The 16687-nt window shown below is 44.1% G+C and overlaps 25 non-coding genes across 25 annotated transcripts; 15 read left to right on the forward strand and 10 right to left on the reverse strand.

Moving 5' to 3' along the window:
- Window positions 1-3080: 3080 nt before the first annotated feature.
- Window positions 3081-3152, reverse strand: trnae-cuc (transfer RNA glutamic acid (anticodon CUC)). The gene has a single exon. It is a non-coding gene; the product is annotated as a tRNA-Glu (tRNA).
- Window positions 3153-3245: 93 nt separating this feature from the next.
- Window positions 3246-3319, reverse strand: trnam-cau (transfer RNA methionine (anticodon CAU)). Its single transcript has one exon. It is a non-coding gene; the product is annotated as a tRNA-Met (tRNA).
- Window positions 3320-4324: 1005 nt separating this feature from the next.
- trnal-cag (transfer RNA leucine (anticodon CAG)) lies at window positions 4325-4407 on the forward strand. Its single transcript has one exon. It is a non-coding gene; the product is annotated as a tRNA-Leu (tRNA).
- A 216-nt stretch (window positions 4408-4623) lies between these two features.
- Window positions 4624-4696, forward strand: trnar-acg (transfer RNA arginine (anticodon ACG)). The gene has a single exon. It is a non-coding gene; the product is annotated as a tRNA-Arg (tRNA).
- Window positions 4697-4778: 82 nt separating this feature from the next.
- On the forward strand, window positions 4779-4865 carry trnay-gua (transfer RNA tyrosine (anticodon GUA)). The gene is given in 2 exon segments: window positions 4779-4815; window positions 4830-4865. It is a non-coding gene; the product is annotated as a tRNA-Tyr (tRNA).
- An 86-nt stretch (window positions 4866-4951) lies between these two features.
- On the reverse strand, window positions 4952-5023 carry trnae-cuc (transfer RNA glutamic acid (anticodon CUC)). The gene has a single exon. It is a non-coding gene; the product is annotated as a tRNA-Glu (tRNA).
- Window positions 5024-5116: 93 nt separating this feature from the next.
- Window positions 5117-5190, reverse strand: trnam-cau (transfer RNA methionine (anticodon CAU)). Its single transcript has one exon. It is a non-coding gene; the product is annotated as a tRNA-Met (tRNA).
- A 1006-nt stretch (window positions 5191-6196) lies between these two features.
- Window positions 6197-6279, forward strand: trnal-cag (transfer RNA leucine (anticodon CAG)). Its single transcript has one exon. It is a non-coding gene; the product is annotated as a tRNA-Leu (tRNA).
- Window positions 6280-6495: 216 nt separating this feature from the next.
- Window positions 6496-6568, forward strand: trnar-acg (transfer RNA arginine (anticodon ACG)). Its single transcript has one exon. It is a non-coding gene; the product is annotated as a tRNA-Arg (tRNA).
- Window positions 6569-6650: 82 nt separating this feature from the next.
- On the forward strand, window positions 6651-6737 carry trnay-gua (transfer RNA tyrosine (anticodon GUA)). Its single transcript is given in 2 exon segments — window positions 6651-6687; window positions 6702-6737. It is a non-coding gene; the product is annotated as a tRNA-Tyr (tRNA).
- Window positions 6738-11094: 4357 nt separating this feature from the next.
- Window positions 11095-11166, reverse strand: trnae-cuc (transfer RNA glutamic acid (anticodon CUC)). The gene has a single exon. It is a non-coding gene; the product is annotated as a tRNA-Glu (tRNA).
- A 93-nt stretch (window positions 11167-11259) lies between these two features.
- Window positions 11260-11333, reverse strand: trnam-cau (transfer RNA methionine (anticodon CAU)). Its single transcript has one exon. It is a non-coding gene; the product is annotated as a tRNA-Met (tRNA).
- A 1005-nt stretch (window positions 11334-12338) lies between these two features.
- trnal-cag (transfer RNA leucine (anticodon CAG)) lies at window positions 12339-12421 on the forward strand. The gene has a single exon. It is a non-coding gene; the product is annotated as a tRNA-Leu (tRNA).
- A 216-nt stretch (window positions 12422-12637) lies between these two features.
- On the forward strand, window positions 12638-12710 carry trnar-acg (transfer RNA arginine (anticodon ACG)). The gene has a single exon. It is a non-coding gene; the product is annotated as a tRNA-Arg (tRNA).
- Window positions 12711-12792: 82 nt separating this feature from the next.
- On the forward strand, window positions 12793-12879 carry trnay-gua (transfer RNA tyrosine (anticodon GUA)). The gene is given in 2 exon segments: window positions 12793-12829; window positions 12844-12879. It is a non-coding gene; the product is annotated as a tRNA-Tyr (tRNA).
- An 86-nt stretch (window positions 12880-12965) lies between these two features.
- trnae-cuc (transfer RNA glutamic acid (anticodon CUC)) lies at window positions 12966-13037 on the reverse strand. The gene has a single exon. It is a non-coding gene; the product is annotated as a tRNA-Glu (tRNA).
- A 93-nt stretch (window positions 13038-13130) lies between these two features.
- On the reverse strand, window positions 13131-13204 carry trnam-cau (transfer RNA methionine (anticodon CAU)). The gene has a single exon. It is a non-coding gene; the product is annotated as a tRNA-Met (tRNA).
- A 1005-nt stretch (window positions 13205-14209) lies between these two features.
- Window positions 14210-14292, forward strand: trnal-cag (transfer RNA leucine (anticodon CAG)). The gene has a single exon. It is a non-coding gene; the product is annotated as a tRNA-Leu (tRNA).
- A 216-nt stretch (window positions 14293-14508) lies between these two features.
- On the forward strand, window positions 14509-14581 carry trnar-acg (transfer RNA arginine (anticodon ACG)). Its single transcript has one exon. It is a non-coding gene; the product is annotated as a tRNA-Arg (tRNA).
- Window positions 14582-14663: 82 nt separating this feature from the next.
- trnay-gua (transfer RNA tyrosine (anticodon GUA)) lies at window positions 14664-14750 on the forward strand. Its single transcript is given in 2 exon segments — window positions 14664-14700; window positions 14715-14750. It is a non-coding gene; the product is annotated as a tRNA-Tyr (tRNA).
- Window positions 14751-14836: 86 nt separating this feature from the next.
- trnae-cuc (transfer RNA glutamic acid (anticodon CUC)) lies at window positions 14837-14908 on the reverse strand. Its single transcript has one exon. It is a non-coding gene; the product is annotated as a tRNA-Glu (tRNA).
- A 93-nt stretch (window positions 14909-15001) lies between these two features.
- trnam-cau (transfer RNA methionine (anticodon CAU)) lies at window positions 15002-15075 on the reverse strand. Its single transcript has one exon. It is a non-coding gene; the product is annotated as a tRNA-Met (tRNA).
- Window positions 15076-16075: 1000 nt separating this feature from the next.
- Window positions 16076-16158, forward strand: trnal-cag (transfer RNA leucine (anticodon CAG)). Its single transcript has one exon. It is a non-coding gene; the product is annotated as a tRNA-Leu (tRNA).
- Window positions 16159-16374: 216 nt separating this feature from the next.
- On the forward strand, window positions 16375-16447 carry trnar-acg (transfer RNA arginine (anticodon ACG)). Its single transcript has one exon. It is a non-coding gene; the product is annotated as a tRNA-Arg (tRNA).
- Window positions 16448-16529: 82 nt separating this feature from the next.
- Window positions 16530-16616, forward strand: trnay-gua (transfer RNA tyrosine (anticodon GUA)). The gene is given in 2 exon segments: window positions 16530-16566; window positions 16581-16616. It is a non-coding gene; the product is annotated as a tRNA-Tyr (tRNA).
- The last annotated feature ends 71 nt before the right edge of the window (window positions 16617-16687 follow it).

Below are 16687 nucleotides of genomic sequence, written 5' to 3' on the forward strand. Positions count from 1 at the left end.
TCGACAGTGTCAAATGCAGCACTGAGGTCGAGTAGTATCAGCACTGATAATTTGCCTGAATCAGTATTTAAGCGAATATCGTTTATTATCTTTATGAGCGCTGTCTCTGTGCTGTGATGTGGTCGGAAACCAGATTGAAAATTGTCAAAGTATCCATTCGCGCATAAGAATTTATTCAGCTGATTGAAGACAACTTTTTCAATGATCTTGCCTATGAAAGGAAGATTTGAGATCGGTCTATAGCTGCTTAATATGGTCTTATCCAGATTGTTCTTTTTCAGGAGGGGCTTTACAACTGCAGTTTTCAGGGAGTTTAGAAAACTCCCAGAGAGAAGTGAGGCATTTACCACTTCTAGAAGATCTGCTTCTAAGCTGTTTAACACACTTTTGAAAAATGATGTGGGAAGGGTGTCAAGAGAACAGGTTGATGTTTTAAGGTGTTGTACGGTTTCTTCCAAAATTGTGCCATCAATTTCTTTGAAGTCAGACATAGTAACAACTTTCTCAGGTGGTTTGATTATCTGTCTAACCCCAGGGCAACTCAAGGATGTGCTGATCACCTTTCTGATATTATTGATTTTCTCACAGAAGAAAGAAGCAAACTCACTGCACTTGTTGTCTGAGAGCATTTCACTGGGAATCTGGTTTGGCGGGTTTGTCAGTCTCTCTACAGTAGCAAAAAGAGTGCGTGTGTTGTTTAAATTACTGTTTATAATATTTGAGAAGAAAGTCTGTCTAGCTTTGCCTAGTTCCATATTAAAAGCATGTAGGCTGTCTTTGTAGATGTTATAATGGACTACAAGTTTTGTCTTCCGCCATATGCGTTCTGCTTTTCTGCATTGTCTTTTCATATTTTGCACTGCTGTTGAGTTTCTCCAAGGTGCTTTTTGTCTGCCACTCTTCTTCCTGACTTTCACAGGAGCAATATCATCAATTACAGTTTTAACTTTTGAGTTAAAGGAATCAAGGAGAAAATCAACAGAGTCTGCAGATATGCTTGGTGTTAAGGATATAGCCTTCATAAATAGTACACTAGTGTTCTCATTTAAGCATCTCTTCTTGACAGACACAGACCTAGCTTCAGTGGCAGGAGAGATCAATATATCAGAGAAAATACAGAAATGATCAGACAGTGCTAAATCCTTGATAACAATCGATGAAATGTTTAGACCCTTACTGATAAGTAAATCTAGAGTGTGCCCACGATTGTGTGTGGGTGCATGTACATGCTGAGTAAGATCAAAAGTTTTTAAAACAGTATTGATTTCTTTTGCCATATTGGTTTCTGCATTATCTATGTGGATGTTAAAATCTCCAGCAATGGCAAAACAGTTAAACTCTGAGGTAATTGTCGATAACAGTTCTGTAAAGTCCTCAGCAAAGGCTGGAGAGTATTTTGGAGGCCTGTAAATAATGATAAGTAAAATGCGTGGAGCACCTTTTAACACAATACCCAGATATTCGAAAGACAAATAATTCCCAAATGATTTTTGCTTACATTGATAGATATCTTTAAAAAGAGCAGCTAGACCCCCACCTCTCTTAGCAGCTCTGCAAACACTCATAAAAGTAAAGTTAGGGGGGGCTGCTTCATTTAGGATTGTTGCACTGCAGCTGTCTTCTAGCCAGGTTTCATTCAGAAGCATAAAATCCAGATTGTTTGTGGTTATTAAGTCGTTGACTAGAAGTGATTTATTTTTAAGTGAGCGGATGTTAAGGAGTGCTAACTTAACAGTCTTACTTATCCCCACAGCAATATTAGTTCGACGTGTAATAGGCACCAGATTAGTTAGGTTTGCAGTACGGCTATTGAAGGCCTTAGACTTTCTATCTTGTAATAGAACAGCAATAGAGGAAGATGCAGGCACACTGGGTTCCCGCTTGTTCTGTAAACATTTGAGAAAGTTACTGTTATCAAAACGGGGACCCGACATACATCACTGAGAGCTGGTATCAGTTGTTTTCGGTTCACCTTGAGCAGATGAAGGAAGGTGTGGGGCCTGGCGTTGTGGCAGAGGCCGAAGAATTCTCACAGGAGCGGTAGGGCGAGCTGGGCCCGCAAGCTTTGCTGCAGGCTTCGAAGTGGGTTGTAATGGAGCCTGTCTTTTTTTGGTTGTTATCTGGGGGCTTGCAGCAAAAGAGTGGGATAGTCTGGTTCCAGCATACACCAGTTCTTCCATTTTCTGTGAGAAGCACAGAAGGGGCGAGGCTGGTGAGAGGGAAAAGGTGTCTGGTGAAAGGTCCCGTTGCTCTGCTGTTATCGGAGGTTGTGATATGCTGTCCTGGCTTCCCTGGCTGTTTTCCAGGAAGTCGTCCTTGGGTGCTGAATCTTCAAGCAGTTCTGATATGTCTGTCTGTGATGAGCTCTGTGGGCAGGGCTCAGCTGAGATTGTGTCCATGAGCAGAGGTTGTTGTGGAGGAGTGGTGTTATCATGTCCATTTTGCTGCTGAAGTGAAGTCCCATGGTCATTCATACTGTGTCCAGATGTGTGTGTGCCGTTCAGATTGAGTGGATTGGCACAAACTGCAGAAGGATGATTGAGGGAGAAGTAAATATTATCCTTTAACACTATTGAACCAAGTTTGTTTGGGTGATGCCCATCCCGATGAAAGAGTTGTCTCTGACTCCAGAAAAGATTGAAATTGTCAATGAAGTTCACTCCTTTTATATTGCAGGTTTTTTGCAGCCACGTATTTAGCCCAAGTAACCGTGAAAACCTGTTTGTTCCTCTTGCTGGGAGAGGTCCACTGATGAATGTTTGAACTTTCAGTCTTTCAAGTGTTTCAAAAAGTTCATTGAAATCCTTCTTAAGGAGTTCTGACTGCTCTTTATGAATATCATTCTTCCCCACATGAATGATGAGTTGATTTGCAGTCTTATGTTTCATCAGAATATTCTGAAGTTCCCTGTTAACATCAGAAGTTGTTGCTTGTGGAAGGCAGCACGTAGTTGTATCCCTGCCGCTAATGTTTCTGATTATGGAGTCCCCCACTATCAGAGTCCTGGGCTCTGCTGCTCTTCAAAGGTTATTGTTTTTTCAAAGTCCCACGAATACAGTCAGAGGGTGTCCAAAAGCGCATTCCCTGACCGGGAATCGAACCCGGGCCGCGGCGGTGAGAGCACCAAATCCTAGCCACTAGACCACCAGGGAGCACCCGCTCGTGAACGTTCCTACGCGGGAGCCGGAAAGATGTGTCGCCTTAATAGAGCCAGTCTGTCAGTTCAAAAGAATTTCCCACCACGCTGCCCTGTGTGAGGCTCGAAGTCACGACCTTCAGATTATGAGACTGACGCGCTGCCAAACTGCGCCAACGAGGCGTACCCAGCATGTTTAAGTAAACAGCAAAGGTTAAAAGTGAAAAGACTAGGCCTTTTGTTGATATAACAGGGAAGCTGTCCATTTGGTTTCGGCCAAACATTTGTTTTGGAAGGGATCTGCACATATAAACAGGATGCGGGGAGTTCTAAGAATGGATATTCTTGCTTGTGACCATGCTTGTGATGCAATCTGAGAAAACATAGGAAATCGCTGTCCGCTAAATTCTTTTGCAGCGTCCGCCGGACGCAGTGGAGCAACTCTGGTCTGACCGTTTTCAGTGACAGAATAGCCTGACATTTCAGTATGCAATGTTTTATAAAAATAAAAGTAACAACAACCACAAAATACAAAACACAAAACTTTTCATTAAATCTGATTCATCAATTTCATATGAGATGTTAAAGCGCAATTAGTGCATCGCATGAGGAGCAGGACTGAGTTCAAATGACTGTAGGGTTCACTTTTTTATGAAACAGGTAAAGGGACGGAAACTCCTTGGGATAATGAAGCCATACACATAGCCCTTACCATAAATCAGGGCTGTTCAATTAAAGCGGTCAATGTTCTTTTTTTGAAGTAAAATCTACTGAACATACAAACAAAGTGTAACAATTTAAATGGATTCATCGCGAGCAAATTACTGACAAAGCTACTAAAAATGCATCCGTTCCCTGCCATTTATACCAGAACAGATTCTAAATTATCTTCCCATTTAAAACAGTGTTCATTAGGAAATGCTCTTAACAGGCTGATCATTAATGCAATTGGTTTAAAATATATAATTCTTGTAAAAAATAGAAACAAGACCTCATGGTTCATGAATAAGCATCAAATCGAAGAGTGAAGTGTCGAAAAGTGAGGAGGAAAGGTCCCCTCTATCTGGGAATCGCGCTCCTTGCGGTACGTTATTTCTAAATGGCCTGTGTGCCATTGAACGGCTGCATTTAAGGGTCCATTCCGAAAGTGGTGGGTGCACGATTGCTGAGAGGCCGAATGCCCACACTGTCAGGATGGCCGAGCGGTCTAAGGCGCTGCGTTCAGGTCGCAGTCTCCTCTGGAGGCGTGGGTTCGAATCCCACTTCTGACATTGCTTTGCATGTCACACTGGAGACTCCAGGCTCGGCTTTACATGGAAACGGCCGTGCGCTAATTTAAGTCAGACAGTGTAAGGGTTCCAATCCACATCTGCTTTGAAGTTGCAAGTAATCTTGATTACCAGGCACAGGTTTGTTCCAGAGAGCGTGGGTTCTTTCAGCCCCTTTGCCTGTTCTCGATCTGCGTTCTTCCTGTGTGCCCTCAAAGAGGGCCAGTGGCGCAATGGATAACGCGTCTGACTACGGATCAGAAGATTCTAGGTTCGACTCCTGGCTGGCTCGTTGCTCCTCAGCTCCTTTTCGTGCCACGAGGGCTTCCGCTGACAAGGCCCAAAAATAGCTCAGACGATAGACGGTATCCGGGCCTTCGATAGCTCAGTTGGTAGAGCGGAGGACTGTAGGCATCTCACTGGTCATCCTTAGGTCGCTGGTTCGAATCCGGTTCGAAGGAAGCGTCTCTTTAAGCCTTGGAGACCTTCAAAGGTTATTGTTTTTTCAAAGTCCAACGAATACAGCCAGAGGGTGTCCAAAAGCGCATTCCCTGACCGGGAATCGAACCCGGGCCGCGGCGGTGAGAGCGCCGAATCCTAGCCACTAGACCACCAGGGAGCACCTAATCGTGAACGTTCCTACGCGGGAGCCGGAAAGATGTGTCGCCTTAATAGAGCCAGTCTGTCAGTTCAAAAGAATTTCCCACCACGCTGCCCCGTGTGAGGCTCGAACTCACGACCTTCAGATTATGAGACTGACGCGCTGCCAAACTGCGCCAACGAGGCGCACCACGGCATGTTTAAGTAAACAGCAAAGGTTAAAAGTGAAAAGACTAGGCCTTTTGTTGATATAACAGGGAAGCTGTCCATTTGGTTTCGGACAAACATTTGTTTTGGAAGGGAACTGCACATATAAACAGGCTGCGGGGAGTTCTAAGAATGGATATTCTTGCTTGTGACCATGCTTGTGATGCAATCTGAGAAAACATAGGAAATCGCTGTCCACTAAATTCTTTTGCAGCGTCCGCCGGACGCAGTGGAGCAACTCTGGTCTGACCGTTTTCAGTGACAGAATAGCCTGACATTTCAGTATGCAATGTTTTATAAAAATAAAAGTAACAACAACCACAAAATACAAAACACAAAACTTTTCATTAAATCTGATTCATCAATTTCATATGAGATGTTAAAGCGCAATTAGTGCATCGCATGAGGAGCAGGACTGAGTTCAAATGACTGTAGGGTTGACTTTTTTATGAAACAGGTAAAGGGACGGAAACTCCTTGGGATAATGAAGCCATACACATAGCCCTTACCATAAATCAGGGCTGTTCAATTAAAGCGGTCAATGTTCTTTTTTTGAAGTAAAATCTACTGAACATACAAACAAAGTGTAACAATTTAAATGGATTCATCGCGAGCAAATTACTGACAAAGCTACTAAAAATCTATCCGTTCCCTGCCATTTATACCAGAACAGATTCTAAATTATCTTCCCATTTAAAACAGTGTTCATTAGGAAATGCTCTTAACAGGCTGATCATTAATGCAATTGGTTTAAAATATATAATTCTTGCAAAAAATAGAAACAAGACCTCATGGTTTATGAATAAGCATCAAATCGAAGAGTGAAGTGTCGAAAAGTGAGGAGGAAAGGTCCCCTCTATCTGGGAATCGCGCTCCTTGCGGTACGTTATTTCTAAATGGCCTGTGTGCCATTGAACGGCTTCATTTAAGGGTCCATTCCGAAAGTGGTGGGTGCACGATTGCTGAGAGGCCGAACGTCCACACTGTCAGGATGGCCGAGCGGTCTAAGGCGCTGCGTTCAGGTCGCAGTCTCCTCTGGAGGCGTGGGTTCGAATCCCACTTCTGACATTGCTTTGCATGTCACACTGGAGACTCCAGGCTCGGCTTTACATGGAAACGGCCGTGCGCTAATTTAAGTCAGACAGTGTAAGGGTTCCAATCCACATCTGCTTTGAAGTTGCAAGTAATCTTGATTACCAGGCACAGGTTTGTTCCAGAGAGCGTGGGTTCTTTCAGCCCCTTTGCCTGTTCTCGATCTGCGTTCTTCCTGTGTGCCCTCAAAGAGGGCCAGTTGCGCAATGGATAACGCGTCTGACTACGGATCAGAAGATTCTAGGTTCGACTCCTGGCTGGCTCGTTGCTCCTCAGCTCCTTTTCGTGCCACGAGGGCTTCCGCTGACAAGGCCCAAAAATAGCTCAGACGATAGACGGTATCCGGGCCTTCGATAGCTCAGTTGGTAGAGCGGAGGACTGTAGGCATCTCACTGGTCATCCTTAGGTCGCTGGTTCGAATCCGGCTCGAAGGAAGCGTCTCTTTAAGCCTTGGAGACCTTCAAAGGCAAGGCAAGGCAATTTTATTTATATAGCACATTTCATACACAGTGGCAATTCAAAGTGCTTTACATAGAAGAAATTAAAATAATAAAAAGAAATAAGAGTAATTAAAACAGTTTATAAAAGTAAAATACAGTACAGTACAGACAGTCGGACGAACATTGGCAACAGTGCTCATTCATTAAATGCATAGCTAAACAGATGCGTTTTGAGTCTGGATTTGAAAGTGACTATTGTAGGAGCACATCTGATCTCCTCTGGAAGCTGGTTCCAGCTGCGGCTGGCATAATAGCTAAAAGCAGATTCGCCATGCTTTGAGTGAACCCTTGGTATTTCTAGCTGATATGATCCTAGTGATCTGAGTGATCTGTTGGGTTTATATTCATTGAGCATATCTGCAATGTATTGAGGTCCTAGGCCATTGAATGATTTATATACCAGTAATAATACTTTAAAATCAATCCTAAATTTAACTGGGAGCCAGTGTAAAGACCTGAGGACTGGTGTGATATGTTCATATTTTCTAGTTCTGCTCAGAATCCTGGCGGCAGCGTTCTGTATGAGCTGCAACTGTCTAATGGTCTTTTTGGGAAGGCCAGTGAGGAGTCCGTTACAGTAATCCACCCTGCTGGTGATGAAAGCATGAACAAGTTTCTCTAAGTCTTGTCTGGAAACAAAGCATCTAATTCTTGCAATATTTTTCAGATGGTAGTATGCTGATTTGGTTATTGCTTTGACATGACTACTGAAACTAAGGTCTGACTCTAGTGTCACACCAAGATTCCTGACTTGATTTTTAATTGTTTGACCCCTAGAGTGAAGTTATGCGTTCACCTTGAGAACTTCATCTTTGTTTCCAAATGCAATTGCTTCAGTTTTGTCTTTGTTTAATTGAAGAAAGTTTTGACACATCCAATTGTTGACTTCATCGATGCATTGGCACAGGGAGTCAATGGGGCTGTAATCGTTAGGCGATAGAGCTAAGTAGATCTGTGTGTCGTCTGCATAGCTGTGGTAAGCAATTTTGTTCTTTCTCATTATTTGGCTCATTGGGAGCATATACAGGTTGAACAGGATTGGCGCAAGAATTGAGCCTTGAGGGACTCCGCATGTCATGGATGTCCACTCAGACTTATGATCTCCTATACTCACATAATAACCTCTCCCATCTAAGTATGACCTGAACCATTTTAGGACTATCCCAGAAAGCCCCACCCAGTTTTCCAGCCTGTCAAGAAGTATGTTATGATCGACAGTGTCAAATGCAGCACTGAGGTCGAGTAGTATCAGCACTGATAATTTGCCTGAATCAGTATTTAAGCGAATATCGTTTATTATCTTTATGAGCGCTGTCTCTGTGCTGTGATGTGGTCGGAAACCAGATTGAAAATTGTCAAAGTATCCATTCGCGCATAAGAATTTATTCAGCTGATTGAAGACAACTTTTTCAATGATCTTGCCTATGAAAGGAAGATTTGAGATCGGTCTATAGCTGCTTAATATGGTCTTATCCAGATTGTTCTTTTTCAGGAGGGGCTTTACAACTGCAGTTTTCAGGGAGTTTAGAAAACTCCCAGAGAGAAGTGAGGCATTTACCACTTCTAGAAGATCTGCTTCTAAGCTGTTTAACACACTTTTGAAAAATGATGTGGGAAGGGTGTCAAGAGAACAGGTTGATGTTTTAAGGTGTTGTACGGTTTCTTCCAAAATTGTGCCATCAATTTCTTTGAAGTCAGACATAGTAACAACTTTCTCAGGTGGTTTGATTATCTGTCTAACCCCAGGGCAACTCAAGGATGTGCTGATCACCTTTCTGATATTATTGATTTTCTCACAGAAGAAAGAAGCAAACTCACTGCACTTGTTGTCTGAGAGCATTTCACTGGGAATCTGGTTTGGCGGGTTTGTCAGTCTCTCTACAGTAGCAAAAAGAGTGCGTGTGTTGTTTAAATTACTGTTTATAATATTTGAGAAGAAAGTCTGTCTAGCTTTGCCTAGTTCCATATTAAAAGCATGTAGGCTGTCTTTGTAGATGTTATAATGGACTACAAGTTTTGTCTTCCGCCATATGCGTTCTGCTTTTCTGCATTGTCTTTTCATATTTTGCACTGCTGTTGAGTTTCTCCAAGGTGCTTTTTGTCTGCCACTCTTCTTCCTGACTTTCACAGGAGCAATATCATCAATTACAGTTTTAACTTTTGAGTTAAAGGAATCAAGGAGAAAATCAACAGAGTCTGCAGATATGCTTGGTGTTAAGGATATAGCCTTCATAAATAGTACACTAGTGTTCTCATTTAAGCATCTCTTCTTGACAGACACAGACCTAGCTTCAGTGGCAGGAGAGATCAATATATCAGAGAAAATACAGAAATGATCAGACAGTGCTAAATCCTTGATAACAATCGATGAAATGTTTAGACCCTTACTGATAAGTAAATCTAGAGTGTGCCCACGATTGTGTGTGGGTGCATGTACATGCTGAGTAAGATCAAAAGTTTTTAAAACAGTATTGATTTCTTTTGCCATATTGGTTTCTGCATTATCTATGTGGATGTTAAAATCTCCAGCAATGGCAAAACAGTTAAACTCTGAGGTAATTGTCGATAACAGTTCTGTAAAGTCCTCAGCAAAGGCTGGAGAGTATTTTGGAGGCCTGTAAATAATGATAAGTAAAATGCGTGGAGCACCTTTTAACACAATACCCAGATATTCGAAAGACAAATAATTCCCAAATGATTTTTGCTTACATTGATAGATATCTTTAAAAAGAGCAGCTAGACCCCCACCTCTCTTAGCAGCTCTGCAAACACTCATAAAAGTAAAGTTAGGGGGGGCTGCTTCATTTAGGATTGTTGCACTGCAGCTGTCTTCTAGCCAGGTTTCATTCAGAAGCATAAAATCCAGATTGTTTGTGGTTATTAAGTCGTTGACTAGAAGTGATTTATTTTTAAGTGAGCGGATGTTAAGGAGTGCTAACTTAACAGTCTTACTTATCCCCACAGCAATATTAGTTCGACGTGTAATAGGCACCAGATTAGTTAGGTTTGCAGTACGGCTATTGAAGGCCTTAGACTTTCTATCTTGTAATAGAACAGCAATAGAGGAAGATGCAGGCACACTGGGTTCCCGCTTGTTCTGTAAACATTTGAGAAAGTTACTGTTATCAAAACGGGGACCCGACATACATCACTGAGAGCTGGTATCAGTTGTTTTCGGTTCACCTTGAGCAGATGAAGGAAGGTGTGGGGCCTGGCGTTGTGGCAGAGGCCGAAGAATTCTCACAGGAGCGGTAGGGCGAGCTGGGCCCGCAAGCTTTGCTGCAGGCTTCGAAGTGGGTTGTAATGGAGCCTGTCTTTTTTTGGTTGTTATCTGGGGGCTTGCAGCAAAAGAGTGGGATAGTCTGGTTCCAGCATACACCAGTTCTTCCATTTTCTGTGAGAAGCACAGAAGGGGCGAGGCTGGTGAGAGGGAAAAGGTGTCTGGTGAAAGGTCCCGTTGCTCTGCTGTTATCGGAGGTTGTGATATGCTGTCCTGGCTTCCCTGGCTGTTTTCCAGGAAGTCGTCCTTGGGTGCTGAATCTTCAAGCAGTTCTGATATGTCTGTCTGTGATGAGCTCTGTGGGCAGGGCTCAGCTGAGATTGTGTCCATGAGCAGAGGTTGTTGTGGAGGAGTGGTGTTATCATGTCCATTTTGCTGCTGAAGTGAAGTCCCATGGTCATTCATACTGTGTCCAGATGTGTGTGTGCCGTTCAGATTGAGTGGATTGGCACAAACTGCAGAAGGATGATTGAGGGAGAAGTAAATATTATCCTTTAACACTATTGAACCAAGTTTGTTTGGGTGATGCCCATCCCGATGAAAGAGTTGTCTCTGACTCCAGAAAAGATTGAAATTGTCAATGAAGTTCACTCCTTTTATATTGCAGGTTTTTTGCAGCCACGTATTTAGCCCAAGTAACCGTGAAAACCTGTTTGTTCCTCTTGCTGGGAGAGGTCCACTGATGAATGTTTGAACTTTCAGTCTTTCAAGTGTTTCAAAAAGTTCATTGAAATCCTTCTTAAGGAGTTCTGACTGCTCTTTATGAATATCATTCTTCCCCACATGAATGATGAGTTGATTTGCAGTCTTATGTTTCATCAGAATATTCTGAAGTTCCCTGTTAACATCAGAAGTTGTTGCTTGTGGAAGGCAGCACGTAGTTGTATCCCTGCCGCTAATGTTTCTGATTATGGAGTCCCCCACTATCAGAGTCCTGGGCTCTGCTGCTCTTCAAAGGTTATTGTTTTTTCAAAGTCCCACGAATACAGCCAGAGGGTGTCCAAAAGCGCATTCCCTGACCGGGAATCGAACCCGGGCCGCGGCGGTGAGAGCACCAAATCCTAGCCACTAGACCACCAGGGAGCACCCGCTCGTGAACGTTCCTACGCGGGAGCCGGAAAGATGTGTCGCCTTAATAGAGCCAGTCTGTCAGTTCAAAAGAATTTCCCACCACGCTGCCCTGTGTGAGGCTCGAAGTCACGACCTTCAGATTATGAGACTGACGCGCTGCCAAACTGCGCCAACGAGGCGTACCCAGCATGTTTAAGTAAACAGCAAAGGTTAAAAGTGAAAAGACTAGGCCTTTTGTTGATATAACAGGGAAGCTGTCCATTTGGTTTCGGCCAAACATTTGTTTTGGAAGGGATCTGCACATATAAACAGGATGCGGGGAGTTCTAAGAATGGATATTCTTGCTTGTGACCATGCTTGTGATGCAATCTGAGAAAACATAGGAAATCGCTGTCCGCTAAATTCTTTTGCAGCGTCCGCCGGACGCAGTGGAGCAACTCTGGTCTGACCGTTTTCAGTGACAGAATAGCCTGACATTTCAGTATGCAATGTTTTATAAAAATAAAAGTAACAACAACCACAAAATACAAAACACAAAACTTTTCATTAAATCTGATTCATCAATTTCATATGAGATGTTAAAGCGCAATTAGTGCATCGCATGAGGAGCAGGACTGAGTTCAAATGACTGTAGGGTTCACTTTTTTATGAAACAGGTAAAGGGACGGAAACTCCTTGGGATAATGAAGCCATACACATAGCCCTTACCATAAATCAGGGCTGTTCAATTAAAGCGGTCAATGTTCTTTTTTTGAAGTAAAATCTACTGAACATACAAACAAAGTGTAACAATTTAAATGGATTCATCGCGAGCAAATTACTGACAAAGCTACTAAAAATGCATCCGTTCCCTGCCATTTATACCAGAACAGATTCTAAATTATCTTCCCATTTAAAACAGTGTTCATTAGGAAATGCTCTTAACAGGCTGATCATTAATGCAATTGGTTTAAAATATATAATTCTTGTAAAAAATAGAAACAAGACCTCATGGTTTATGAATAAGCATCAAATCGAAGAGTGAAGTGTCGAAAAGTGAGGAGGAAAGGTCCCCTCTATCTGGGAATCGCGCTCCTTGCGGTACGTTATTTCTAAATGGCCTGTGTGCCATTGAACGGCTGCATTTAAGGGTCCATTCCGAAAGTGGTGGGTGCACGATTGCTGAGAGGCCGAATGCCCACACTGTCAGGATGGCCGAGCGGTCTAAGGCGCTGCGTTCAGGTCGCAGTCTCCTCTGGAGGCGTGGGTTCGAATCCCACTTCTGACATTGCTTTGCATGTCACACTGGAGACTCCAGGCTCGGCTTTACATGGAAACGGCCGTGCGCTAATTTAAGTCAGACAGTGTAAGGGTTCCAATCCACATCTGCTTTGAAGTTGCAAGTAATCTTGATTACCAGGCACAGGTTTGTTCCAGAGAGCGTGGGTTCTTTCAGCCCCTTTGCCTGTTCTCGATCTGCGTTCTTCCTGTGTGCCCTCAAAGAGGGCCAGTGGCGCAATGGATAACGCGTCTGACTACGGATCAGAAGATTCTAGGTTCGACTCCTGGCTGGCTCGTTGCTCCTCAGCTCCTTTTCGTGCCACGAGGGCTTCCGCTGACAAGGCCCAAAAATAGCTCAGACGATAGACGGTATCCGGGCCTTCGATAGCTCAGTTGGTAGAGCGGAGGACTGTAGGCATCTCACTGGTCATCCTTAGGTCGCTGGTTCGAATCCGGCTCGAAGGAAGCGTCTCTTTAAGCCTTGGAGACCTTCAAAGGTTATTGTTTTTTCAAAGTCCCACTAATAGAGCCAGAGGGTGTCCAAAAGCGCATTCCCTGACCGGGAATCGAACCCGGGCCGCGGCAGTGAGAGCGCCGAATCCTAGCCGCTAGACCACCAGGGAGCACCCGCTCGAGAACGTTCCTACGCGGGAGCCGGAAAGATGTGTCGCCTTAATAGAGCCAGTCTGTCAGTTCAAAAGAATTTCCCACCACGCTGCCCCGTGTGAGGCTCGAAGTCACGACCTTCAGATTATGAGACTGACGCGCTGCCAAACTGCGCCAACGAGGCGTACCCAGCATGTTTAAGTAAACAGCAAAGGTTAAAAGTGAAAAGACTAGGCCTTTTGTTGATATAACAGGGAAGCTGTCCATTTGGTTTCGGCCAAACATTTGTTTTGGAAGGGATCTGCACATATAAACAGGATGCGGGGAGTTCTAAGAATGGATATTCTTGCTTGTGACCATGCTTGTGATGCAATCTGAGAAAACATAGGAAATCGCTGTCCGCTAAATTCTTTTGCAGCGTCCGCCGGACGCAGTGGAGCAACTCTGGTCTGACCGTTTTCAGTGACAGAATAGCCTGACATTTCAGTATGCAATGTTTTATAAAAATAAAAGTAACAACGACCACAAAATACAAAACACAAAACTTTTCATTAAATCTGATTCATCAATTTCATATGAGATGTTAAAGCGCAATTAGTGCATCGCATGAGGAGCAGGACTGAGTTCAAATGACTGTAGGGTTCACTTTTTTATGAAACAGGTAAAGGGACGGAAACTCCTTGGGATAATGAAGCCATACACATAGCCCTTACCATAAATCAGGGCTGTTCAATTAAAGCGGTCAATGTTCTTTTTTTGAAGTAAAATCTACTGAACATACAAACAAAGTGTAACAATTTAAATGGATTCATCGCGAGCAAATTACTGACAAAGCTACTAAAAATGCATCCGTTCCCTGCCATTTATACCAGAACAGATTCTAAATTATCTTCCCATTTAAAACAGTGTTCATTAGGAAATGCTCTTAACAGGCTGATCATTAATGCAATTGGTTTAAAATATATAATTCTTGCAAAAAATAGAAACAAGACCTCATGGTTTATGAATAAGCATCAAATCGAAGAGTGAAGTGTCGAAAAGTGAGGAGGAAAGGTCCCCTCTATCTGGGAATCGCGCTCCTTGCGGTACGTTATTTCTAAATGGCCTGTGTGCCATTGAACGGCTGCATTTAAGGGTCCATTCCGAAAGTGGTGGGTGCACGATTGCTGAGAGGCCGAACGCCCACACTGTCAGGATGGCCGAGCGGTCTAAGGCGCTGCGTTCAGGTCGCAGTCTCCTCTGGAGGCGTGGGTTCGAATCCCACTTCTGACATTGCTTTGCATGTCACACTGGAGACTCCAGGCTCGGCTTTACATGGAAATGGCCGTGCGCTAATTTAAGTCAGACAGTGTAAGGGTTCCAATCCACATCTGCTTTGAAGTTGCAAGTAATCTTGATTACCAGGCACAGGTTTGTTGCAGAGAGCGTGGGTTCTTTCAGCCCCTTTGCCTGTTCTCGATCTGCGTTCTTCCTGTGTGCCCTCAAAGAGGGCCAGTGGCGCAATGGATAACGCGTCTGACTACGGATCAGAAGATTCTAGGTTCGACTCCTGGCTGGCTCGTTGCTCCTCAGCTCCTTTTCGAGCCACGAGGGCTTCCGCTGACAAGGCCCAAAAATAGCTCAGACGATAGACGGTATCCGGGCCTTCGATAGCTCAGTTGGTAGAGCGGAGGACTGTAGGCATCTCACTGGTCATCCTTAGGTCGCTGGTTCGAATCCGGCTCGAAGGAAGCGTCTCTTTAAGCCTTGGAGACCTTCAAATTTTATTGTTTTTTCAAAGTCCCACTAATACAGCCAGAGGGTGTCCAAAAGCGCATTCCTTGACCGGGAATCGAACCCGGGCCGCGGCGGTGAGAGCGCCGAATCCTAGCCACTAGACCACCAGGGAGCACCCGCTCGAGAACGTTCCTACGCGGGAGCCGGAAAGATGTGTCGCCTTAATAGAGCCAGTCTGTCAGTTCAAAAGAATTTCCCACCACGCTGCCCCGTGTGAGGCTCGAAGTCACGACCTTCAGATTATGAGACTGACGCGCTGCCAAACTGCGCCAACGAGGCGTACCACGGCATGTTTAAGTAAACAGTAAAGGTTAAAAGTGAAAAGACTAGGCCTTTTGTTGATATAACAGGGAAGCTGTCCATTTGGTTTCGGCCAAACATTTGTTTTGGAAGGGATCTGCACATATAAACAGGATGCGGGGAGTTCTAAGAATGGATATTCTTGCTTGTGACCATGCTTGTGATGCAATCTGAGAAAACATAGGAAATCGCTGTCCGCTAAATTCTTTTGCAGCGTCCGCCGGACGCAGTGGAGCAACTCTGGTCTGACCGTTTTCAGTGACAGAATAGCCTGACATTTCAGTATGCAATGTTTTATAAAAGTAACAACAACCACAAAATACAAAACACAAAACTTTTCATTAAATCTGATTCATCAATTTCATATGAGATGTTAAAGCGCAATTAGTGCATCGCATGAGGAGCAGGACTTAGTTCAAATGACTGTAGGGTTCACTTTTTTATGAAACAGGTAAAGGGACGGAAACTCCTTGGGATAATGAAGCCATACACATAGCCCTTACCATAAATCAGGGCTGTTCAATTAAAGCGGTCAATGTTCTTTTTTTGAAGTAAAATCTACTGAACATACAAACAAAGTGTAACAATTTAAATGGATTCATCGCGAGCAAATTACTGACAAAGCTACTAAAAATGCATCCGTTCCCTGCCATTTATACCAGAACAGATTCTAAATTATCTTCCCATTTAAAACAGTGTTCATTAGGAAATGCTCTTAACAGGCTGATCATTAATGCAATTGGTTTAAAATATATAATTCTTGCAAAAAAAAGAAACAAGACCTCATGGTTTATGAATAAGCATCAAATCGAAGAGTGAAGTGTCGAAAAGTGAGGAGGAAAGGTCCCCTCTATCTGGGAATCGCGCTCCTTGCGGTACGTTATTTCTAAATGGCCTGTGTGCCATTGAACGGCTGCATTTAAGGGTCCATTCCGAAAGTGGTGGGTTCACGATTGCTGAGAGGCCGAACGCCCACACTGTCAGGATGGCCGAGCGGTCTAAGGCGCTGCGTTCAGGTCGCAGTCTCCTCTGGAGGCGTGGGTTCGAATCCCACTTCTGACATTGCTTTGCACATCACACTGGAGACTCCAGGCTCGGCTTTACATGGAAACGGCCGTGCGCTAATTTAAGTCAGACAGTGTAAGGGTTCCAATCCACATCTGCTTTGAAGTTGCAAGTAATCTTGATTACCAGGCACAGGTTTGTTCCAGAGAGCGTGGGTTCTTTCAGCCCCTTTGCCTGTTCTCGATCTGCGTTCTTCCTGTGTGCCCTCAAAGAGGGCCAGTGGCGCAATGGATAACGCGTCTGACTACGGATCAGAAGATTCTAGGTTCGACTCCTGGCGGGCTCGTTGCTCCTCAGCTCCTTTTCGTGCCACGAGGGCTTCCGCTGACAAGGCCCAAAAATAGCTCAGACGATAGACGGTATCCGGGCCTACGATAGCTCAGTTGGTAGAGCGGAGGACTGTAGGCATCTCACTGGTCATCCTTAGGTCGCTGGTTCGAATCCGGTTCGAAGGAAGCGTCTCTTTAAGCCTTGGAGACCTTCAAAGGTTATTGTTTTTTCAAAGTCCCACGAATACAGCCAGATG

The sequence above is a fragment of the Triplophysa dalaica genome, chromosome 5, assembly GCF_015846415.1.
Source record: "Triplophysa dalaica isolate WHDGS20190420 chromosome 5, ASM1584641v1, whole genome shotgun sequence".
Classification (NCBI taxonomy): Eukaryota; Metazoa; Chordata; class Actinopteri; order Cypriniformes; family Nemacheilidae; genus Triplophysa; species Triplophysa dalaica.